Below are 8,633 nucleotides of genomic sequence, written 5' to 3' on the forward strand. Positions count from 1 at the left end.
AAATATATAAAAAGAAAATAATAAATAATTGTGATTTTTCAGGAAAGTCCTGGAATGACCGCCATACTTCTTTAAAAGGGCAAAATATCTACCGGTTTCCCGCCCGCTGCTCTCCTAAAACCGCGCCCTTAGTCCTTAGCTGGCCGCCTCGCCTTCAACCGCGGTCAAAACGGTAGCATACACGTGCTGGACAGGACACGTGGCAGTATGGAAGAGGCCGGTGAACTAGCCGTTAGAGGAAGGTGTGCGTGTCCACTGATGATTGGATCATAGGAGGTGAATCGAGTGTGCCGTCGTGGGCCCGTGGCAATAGGGTCGGTCTTGGTCGTCGGCGATGTTGCTTAAAAGACGCTACTTAGCTGGCCGGTCAGCGTTGAGTTGAGTTCCGTCCGACTTGGCTTTAGTCTCGCCAGAGCTAGATTGGGCTACGCTGTTGGCTTCTAGCTTGAACTTTGTAAAGCTTTCATTTGGACTTTGTTTGTACCGTAGTCTTGATTGGGCTTGTAGGAAGGTGACGTAACTTACACAATTACTTGTGCAAGCAAGTAATATGGGGCCAAGAAAACAAAGTGGGGTCAAAGAAACAAAGAGGGTTCTTACACGTATGACCATCACATGGAATTAGCCGCAATTGCTTAGAATTGCAGATGATGATGATGCATGTCATGTATTATAGTCATCTAAATTATGTGGGCTTCCAAAAACATTACGCTCTAGCTATCAGATAGCGAACAACTTATTGGCATGTATAGAATTGTTGGGACTGCTCATGCTCATAGCCGTTGGTTGGCGGGTTTTGCTGTTGATAAAGCTTCTGATCCCACTTGGATGGAAACGAAAATAATTGCCAAAGGCCACTCGCGTGTGATGCAAAATTGTGGCTGGGTTTAGCCTGCAAGCAAAATTGGCTACACAATCTGTTGGAAAATAACCCCTTCCACTGCAAAATAAACCCCTGTAGAAGTATGAATAATTTCAAACCACGCATGTAGCTAAGCAGCTCACGGGCGTCCACGAGGGAGGGATGGTAGTATTATGATCCAATCTTCAGCCAAGAGATGATATTGGCAGAATCCCCAGGTAGTTAGCATCGAAATCCTTGACAGCCACTATAATCCCCTCCAATGTAGCTCTCAACTTTACTGTTGTTGTAAATGGAAGAGTACCGGCCACCATTGATCTCGCTATCATACTAGTTGATAAATTATCATGATTGGAGTGGCCCTCTCAACTATGACTTTATTGACCAGAATCTAAGGTTATATTTGATAGCTGACAATTTATCCAGATTATTGATAATTTAAAAAGATCCCACTAGATTACTATATTTGGTATATTTTTTAGGTTGGTAATCTAGATTACCGCCCATAAGATAATCTGGATTACCAAAGGAAGAGATAACTATCCAGATTACCTTCCATAAGATAATCTTGTGACAAATTTTTTTGACAAAATTGCTCTCCTCTCTTCCCCTCTCCCTCACCCCCATGCGGTGCCCCCCATGCCTCCCCCCAACCCCCCCAACTCTTCCTCTGATGGCTCCTACTACCTCCTACACCACCTTCGTGGCCCTTACCGAAGGCATCGCGACGAGTAGCCAGGGGGCAGGGGGTGGCCAAGACAATGCGGGCGGCCAGGGGGCCAGGGAGGGATGGCAGCACGATGGGTGGCTAGGAGGCTGAGGTGCGATGGCCAGGATAGCACAGGCGACTGAGGGGCTGGGGAGGGATGGCAGCGCGACAGACAGCTGGTGGGTCAAGGTGCGGTGGCCAAGGCAGCATGGGCAGTCGAGGGTCTAGGGTGCAGTGCCGAAGGCATGACGTTCGGGGGAGGTTTGGGGCATGGCGTGCGGGGAAAGGAGAGAAAAAAATAAAAAATAGTTAAAAAATAATAATTTTTATAATAATAATAATAAGTATTAAAAATAATATATTTTTTTCATATAATAATTTTTATCATTAAAAAAATTAAATAAATAATTAAAAAAATATTAAATTAATAATTTGATTTAAAGATATTTTAGAAATTTGATGTTACATTATCAGTAATTTGATTGTTATACCAAATATGTCAATCAAGATTTTCAATAATTTTTTTATAATATTATCTATGTATATCAAACACAGTAATTAATATTACTGAAAATCTATTCAGATTGCAGATAATTCAGATTATTAGATAATTTAAATTATCATTATCTGATAATGCACCAAACGTAACCTAAATTTATCAGATTTTTGATATCATACGTCTTGTAGGACCCTGTTATGTGCTAGGTAGAAGGGTGTGAGTGTGATCGATTCCACTTCGTATCCATTATGTAGTTATCAGCCAATCTCCCAATTCTACTCAAGTGTTTTTTTTTTTCTAATAAATACTACTCCCAAGCATCACATATGTCAAGGTTGTTGCGAGACTAATCACATGCACAGCAGAGATATACTCTAACTTGCATAAGCCAATAATTAAATATTTCAAATCTGAGACATCCGAAACAGGCTAGGAGAGAGTGTTTGATAATTAATTAGCTGGAAGGGAAATCACTGCCATATATATTCGCGCAATGCTATGGCAACTGGGAAAAATCACTAAAAAAGGTAGCTATCCTTATTGATCAAGGAGATGGGTCTCTCCCCTTCCACGGATGTGATTCGGGGAGAGAGACTGCACGCTGGGGAGGGAGAGGTGCGGCAAAGTCTGATGGGTCGCTGACGGTGGGTGGGACCCAGGCTCGCCGAACTGAGAGTATGGGTGAGAGGTGTGCGGAAGACTGAAGGTGAGTTGGGGCGGATGAAGTGATGTTTTTTTTGATGGTAGATTAAAGCGTGATGTTAACTTGTCTTTGGGTGGGGCCAGGGCTGGAAAGATTTTGCCAGCCTGAGCCCTGTCCAAATTAGTAAGACTACCGGGTAGTACCAAATCTATATCCTGAAAAGCAATATTCTTTGTATACCACCTGCGGCATAAAAAATCGGATGTAAAGCACATCATTTCATTCAATTAAAATATATAATTATTATTTTTTAATATATATTTAATAATTATAATTTTATTTTTAATTTAAAATTTTAAATAATAAAAAAAATTTAAAAAAAATTATGATATCCTGTACTGATATTAAAACATCATGGAAATTATGATTTTTTATATATAATATTATAATTTTTTATAAAATATTATAATTTTGATAGAAATATTTTGATTATTAAAAAATTTTATATAAATTTTTTAATAATAAAAATATTTTTTTATGATATTTTGTAAAAAAAATTATGATATTCTATGTAAAAAATTATAATTTTTACGTAGGATGTGATAATTTTTTTTTAAAAATAAATATTTTTATTAATTAAAATTTTAAATAAAAAAATAAAATTATAAATATTAAATATGTATTAAAAAATAATGACTATATGATTCAATTAGATGAAGCAGTGTATTTTGTTAAATTTTTTACACGATGTATAAAAAATTTAATAGCCTAATGGGATGAAAGCATTGCCAAACCCCGTTACCTCCGAAAGGCCTACCGCTGTCTCCTCTGCTCCAAATTTCACCACGATAAGCCTCTTCTCCTTCTCCTCCTTTCTTTCTTCCCTCTTCCCTACTCTACTCTTGGGTCCCTCCTCATCACTGCCTTGGATCACGCTGACAAACCCCCCCTTACCTCCTAGAGGCCCACGACCACCTCCTTTGCCTCGAAATTCACTACGCCACCCTCCTCCACGCTATTTCCTCCTCTGCACCCTCCTTATTTCCTGCATTGACACCTAATCCCTTCCCATCGGTGCCATGTCCACGCCTAAGCTCTCGCTGCTAGCAGCTTTGATGCTGATCTTTTTATCCAGAACACTCTCATATATCTATTGATAATGTGTTCAATAAAATGCTTGTAGAAGATGTCCTTCTTTTCCAAACTCTCCTCAAATATAAGAACCGGGCTTCCTTTTAAGTCAATTACTGCAACCGAAATAGTAATGCAAATTGAGTTGTGGTGCAACTTCCACTACTGGCCTTCAAATTGATCCATTTGGGAATAAAGAAGAATTTCTCTAATTCACTCAATTTGAATCTTTTAAAAGAAAAATAAAAAAATATAAAAAATCTAATAAAAGTAGCATTAACATCTCTCTTTTTTTTTTTTTTTTCTATTGATGATGATAAAATCGAAATATATAATTTCTATTTATAATAATAAGATCTATTTTACATAATTCATATTAGATTCCTCTTCTAGTTCTAATAGGGCTTAGGACTCATTTTTCTAAAATAGATATGACTAATAAAAATAAATTTAAAAAATATTAAAATTTTATAAAAAATAAATTTTGATTTTTATGTTAACTTTATCTTTTATCATTTCATCTGATTCTTCTCAGATTAAGAGATATGTTTGATCAAAATTTTTTTCAACTTGACCAATCTATTTCGGGATCCAACTAATGAAATTTAGACCTAATTACCAGAAAGAGAGGCCACACCATATTGCAGATCTTCAAAATTTTTAATTTTATATATATAAAAAAAAATCATTTCAATCAGATCATATGATCAAATTATGACTTCTGAAAATTGAACTTGCAATTTAATGTTTCGATCTAACAGATCTTACTCCTGGACTCTATCAAGCCCTATTTATAATGGATGAAGTAGTTTATATTGAGTTTGATGGTTCTTTTGGAGCACAAATAATGTTTAAGAATTTCATCTCTTCTTTTCTTATTTAATACCAAGGTGAGACAATCCCTATTTTCATTCCATACCTCTGCATTTTTTTTTTCTTTTTTTTGTAGAATACCTCCTGTACCCTTTAATGGACTCACTCCAACTAGAACCCTCAACACCTTGACCAAGTTGCAGTTCAGTGGTATTTTTGGCTCTATTTTGAATGTTTTATTTCCACGGAAAATTCCTTTATAGCTGGTATGCCATGTCTCAGGAGGATATTGGTGCAATTAATTAGTTCGGTTCAATACATAAAATGATCTAAAATGTGCCCTTAGAGTTTTTCTTTTCCCATTTAAGGGTCAAATCATATCCAATACAATATATCTCTTGCGTAGTGGAACAGGAGCACTTAGCAATGCTGCTACCGAATTTCCACTTTATCAGCAAGGTTAAAAATTCTGATATCACAATCTACCTGAATGGACAACTGATATTGATATGAATCAAAATATCAATTTATTTTTGCTCAAGTTGGAAAGATTTAAAATTTTAAGAGCGTGACAAATATTGGATGCTTTTCTTTGCATAGAGTTTTTTGAGAAAGGATTTCTTACATTTCTCCTGCAGCTGTCAATTTCTGCCGAAGCTTTTGGAAGCATTTTAAATCAAAACTTCGCGTTCAAAATTGGCTGGTCTTGTTGGTTCTCTTTTTAAAAAATATTTTTGGGTTGCGTGCTTCTTAGGCTCTTATGACGACGCCTTTGAAAAGAAGGGCGGGGAGGGGAAATTCTCTCTAGTTTATTGACGATGTCGGTGGCTTGTAGACTGAAGGGCCGCAAGTGCTCCAGTCGTGCAGCAAAGTTTAATATTTCGATTAATTTTGTCTTTCTTGTTACAATGGGACCAAATCCTAGAAAATACAAGAGGAAGAAGAAAACAGTCTACTCATACAAAACAGCGTCCATATGTCTCACCAGTGATCAGAGAATCAAGCTCTGGAGGAATACGAGAGTCACTCCTCGTAAATAGCATCATCGAGAACTTTAATTTTGTTAAAAATGTTGTTCCTATTAATGTTGGGATTAATTTTGTGACATTATCTTTTGTATTCATTTCATTTTCCCATGAAATGAATTGATGGATGGCTCTCATATATTCCTTATCAAGAAAATAGTTTTCTTACGTGTTAACCTTAATCGAATCTTATTGATTTGTCTACTAATTTCTTGATTATTTAACGAGTCATAGTAGTCAATAAGATTACTCCCGTTGTACATAAGAAATGTTCCTTTTGCGCACCATGCATAACCGTGGTACTATTAGGTGTTACCTCAGTTGGGAAATAAAAAATTGCTCTTGATATATTGATTTGGTCATGTTGCTTGCTATTGCAGATAGACATGGCCCATGCCATTGGTATCAGGCATGGTCATTATGTTGTTTCCGTAAAATATGATGCTCCAGATATAGAAAAAAAATGTTAGCGTGCATAATCGAAATAGCTAAATTGATTTTCATCAAAAAAAGAGAAACAACTTTCGCTATAAACTTCTATTTGCTATCGAAAAAAACCACCACTTTTTGGGTAAATTTGGATTTATTATATCCCTCAATGTAAATACATCCATGAAAATTTAAAAATAAAATATATAAAAAATTAAAAAAATATCTGTCTTAGTAGTACAATATAATTCTTATATGATAGACCATATATATATATATATATATATATACACACACACACACATATATATGGTAATCACAACCAATTCAAAAACGCATAAAAAGCTCTCTTCTATTGATTATGAAATCAAAAGGCTCTCTTCTACTATATGTTAATTAACAATGATATACGATCACGTAACAACACCACATATACACTCTCCCTATCGAAGCCATGTGAAATCACGGGACATCAAACAAAAAGATGGTAATTTTGCAAAAAAAATAAAATTAAAAAAAGGAATCGTGTGTTGATCATTTCTTCACTGAACACGGCGTTGACCTAAATTTTGGACCTACCACCACTTGGCACCAAGCGTTCACCTCGACGAACTTGCTCTGATACGGCGTGGGCAACTTCATCGCCACCTCCATCGCCACCTCTCCTCGCCGTTGATCGTCTGCCAGTCGGTCGCGCACTCCATCTGCAAGCACGATGTCCGAACCCCTCAGCACCGTCTCCAACACCGTCGACTTCTTCGGGCCCTGGCAGAAAACGGGCAAGAGTCCTTCGCCGACGGTGACGCCGGAGTAAGAGATGGCGGCATAGCCATAGCTGTAACAGTCTCTGAAGAAGAATTTGCTCGTGTTCTTAACCCGGACGGTGACGTTGAAATGGGGGGATAACGTGAGACCAGGCGTTGTGTTGAGGCCCACGGCGGCGATGCGATCGATGGAGATCTTGGGGTGCGACGAACCGGCGGAGTCGATGATGAGCAACACCAGGAAGGCGATGAAACCCAAGACAAGGAGACAGCAGGTTGTGCAGCAGATTTGGGCACAGCTGGGAGCTTTCAGCGATGGGGTGCAGCGACGATGGTTCCTGAGGATGGCGTTGGCAGCCGGCAAGGTTTCTGAGGGTTGAGGGGCGGGGTGGACAGCTGCAGGCATGGCTTGATGTTCTCAATTGGGAGGAGAGACCTGAGGAAGAAGAGATTGATGCTTGTTCTACAAGTTATAAAGAATGTAATTGTGCAGCAAAGCAAGTATAAATCCCTAAAATAGAGAGAGAGAGAGAGAGAGAGAGAGAGAGAGGAGATCGTACCGGAGTTGTACCAAAAAAATTCTGGAGCGGGGGATGCGCTAGAAGGGAAGGGAAATGACGTGTGGGGATCAGGATAAAGAGCATGTCGCCTTCAATGGGTTTCATAATAGCCAATGGGTGAAGGTTTGGGGTGTCCCTCCCTCCGTGCAGAGGTTAAGTCATTCAACTTTCCACGAGGTATCTTTCAGATAGTATTTAGATATTCAAAATTTATTTTTAAAATTAAAATATAAATTTTTAGAGAATATTTTTTTAATTATTTTATATTTTTATTTGATTGAAAATATGATATTTTAATCTTTATTTTCGTACAATTAATGTAATTTTATTCTTATATTTAGATTAAACTCATTAAAAATTTAGAATAAGCAATTTTATGGTCCATCATGAAATTGCTCAACCAGAGTTGTCTGAAATTAAGGAGGATTGACTGAAATTGCTAAAACAGGATGATTCACCGTCACTTTTTCATCTGTTTGGAGGAATAAAGTGGAATAAACTCTTATTTTATCCAGAATTTGGGTATCCAAATACTACCATAGAAAATTTAGTCACATACATATTGTTGCGGCCAACTCTCCGTCGCCTGTCGTCGGAAATGAACACCTGCAAAATAGCATCCACACAGACCAGATTTGTGTCCGACGGAGACCCTCCGATGCCTAAGTCAAAGAGAAAATTTGGTGAACAAGAGTTGAATCTAAACAGTAGCAGAGGTTTGGCCCAGAGTTGGCTTACCAGTCCTATTTTTCTTGTCTCCTTTTATAGATGAGGTTCTTGTAATCGTCGAACGTGGTCCTGTGTTATATGGAGCTAAATCATCGGGCCATAATTGCGTAGTGAATCATTAACTCTCACTGATTGTGCCGTAATATACGGCCGGTAACCGTTCGCGATGGTTATGGTATGTTGAGCAAGTTGCCGACCATATGTCGGTATAGCCGACTTTATGTTGGCAGAATCTATGAGTGACCGTCGGCTATTAGCTCTGTCATGCTGTCACATGCCGACGATCTAAATCGTCCGCTGTCGATCGGTGGTAGTCGAATACTCATCGATCGATCTTAATTGGCCAGTCGAAAGTAGGTTGGTGCAATTAATTTGGTCGATCAATGAAGAATCGAAACTGTCTGTTCAGTCGATGCATAGTCAGAGTCAAGGAGACCAAAGTTGGGGTCGATTGGCTTGAGTTAGAGTT

At 38.0% G+C, this 8,633-nt stretch overlaps 1 long non-coding RNA gene across 1 annotated transcript; it reads right to left on the minus strand.

Annotated features, from left to right (window-relative positions):
* Nucleotides 1-6,447: 6,447 nt before the first annotated feature.
* On the minus strand, nt 6,448-7,606 carry LOC105032266 (uncharacterized). The gene is made up of 2 exons (XR_012138400.1): nt 7,436-7,606; nt 6,448-7,311 (listed from the first exon to the last, which is right to left on the minus strand). It is a non-coding gene; the product is annotated as an uncharacterized lncRNA (long non-coding RNA).
* Nucleotides 7,607-8,633: the final 1,027 nt, after the last annotated feature.

Source organism: Elaeis guineensis, chromosome 2 (genome assembly GCF_000442705.2).
Source record: "Elaeis guineensis isolate ETL-2024a chromosome 2, EG11, whole genome shotgun sequence".
NCBI lineage: Eukaryota > Viridiplantae > Streptophyta > Magnoliopsida > Arecales > Arecaceae > Elaeis > Elaeis guineensis.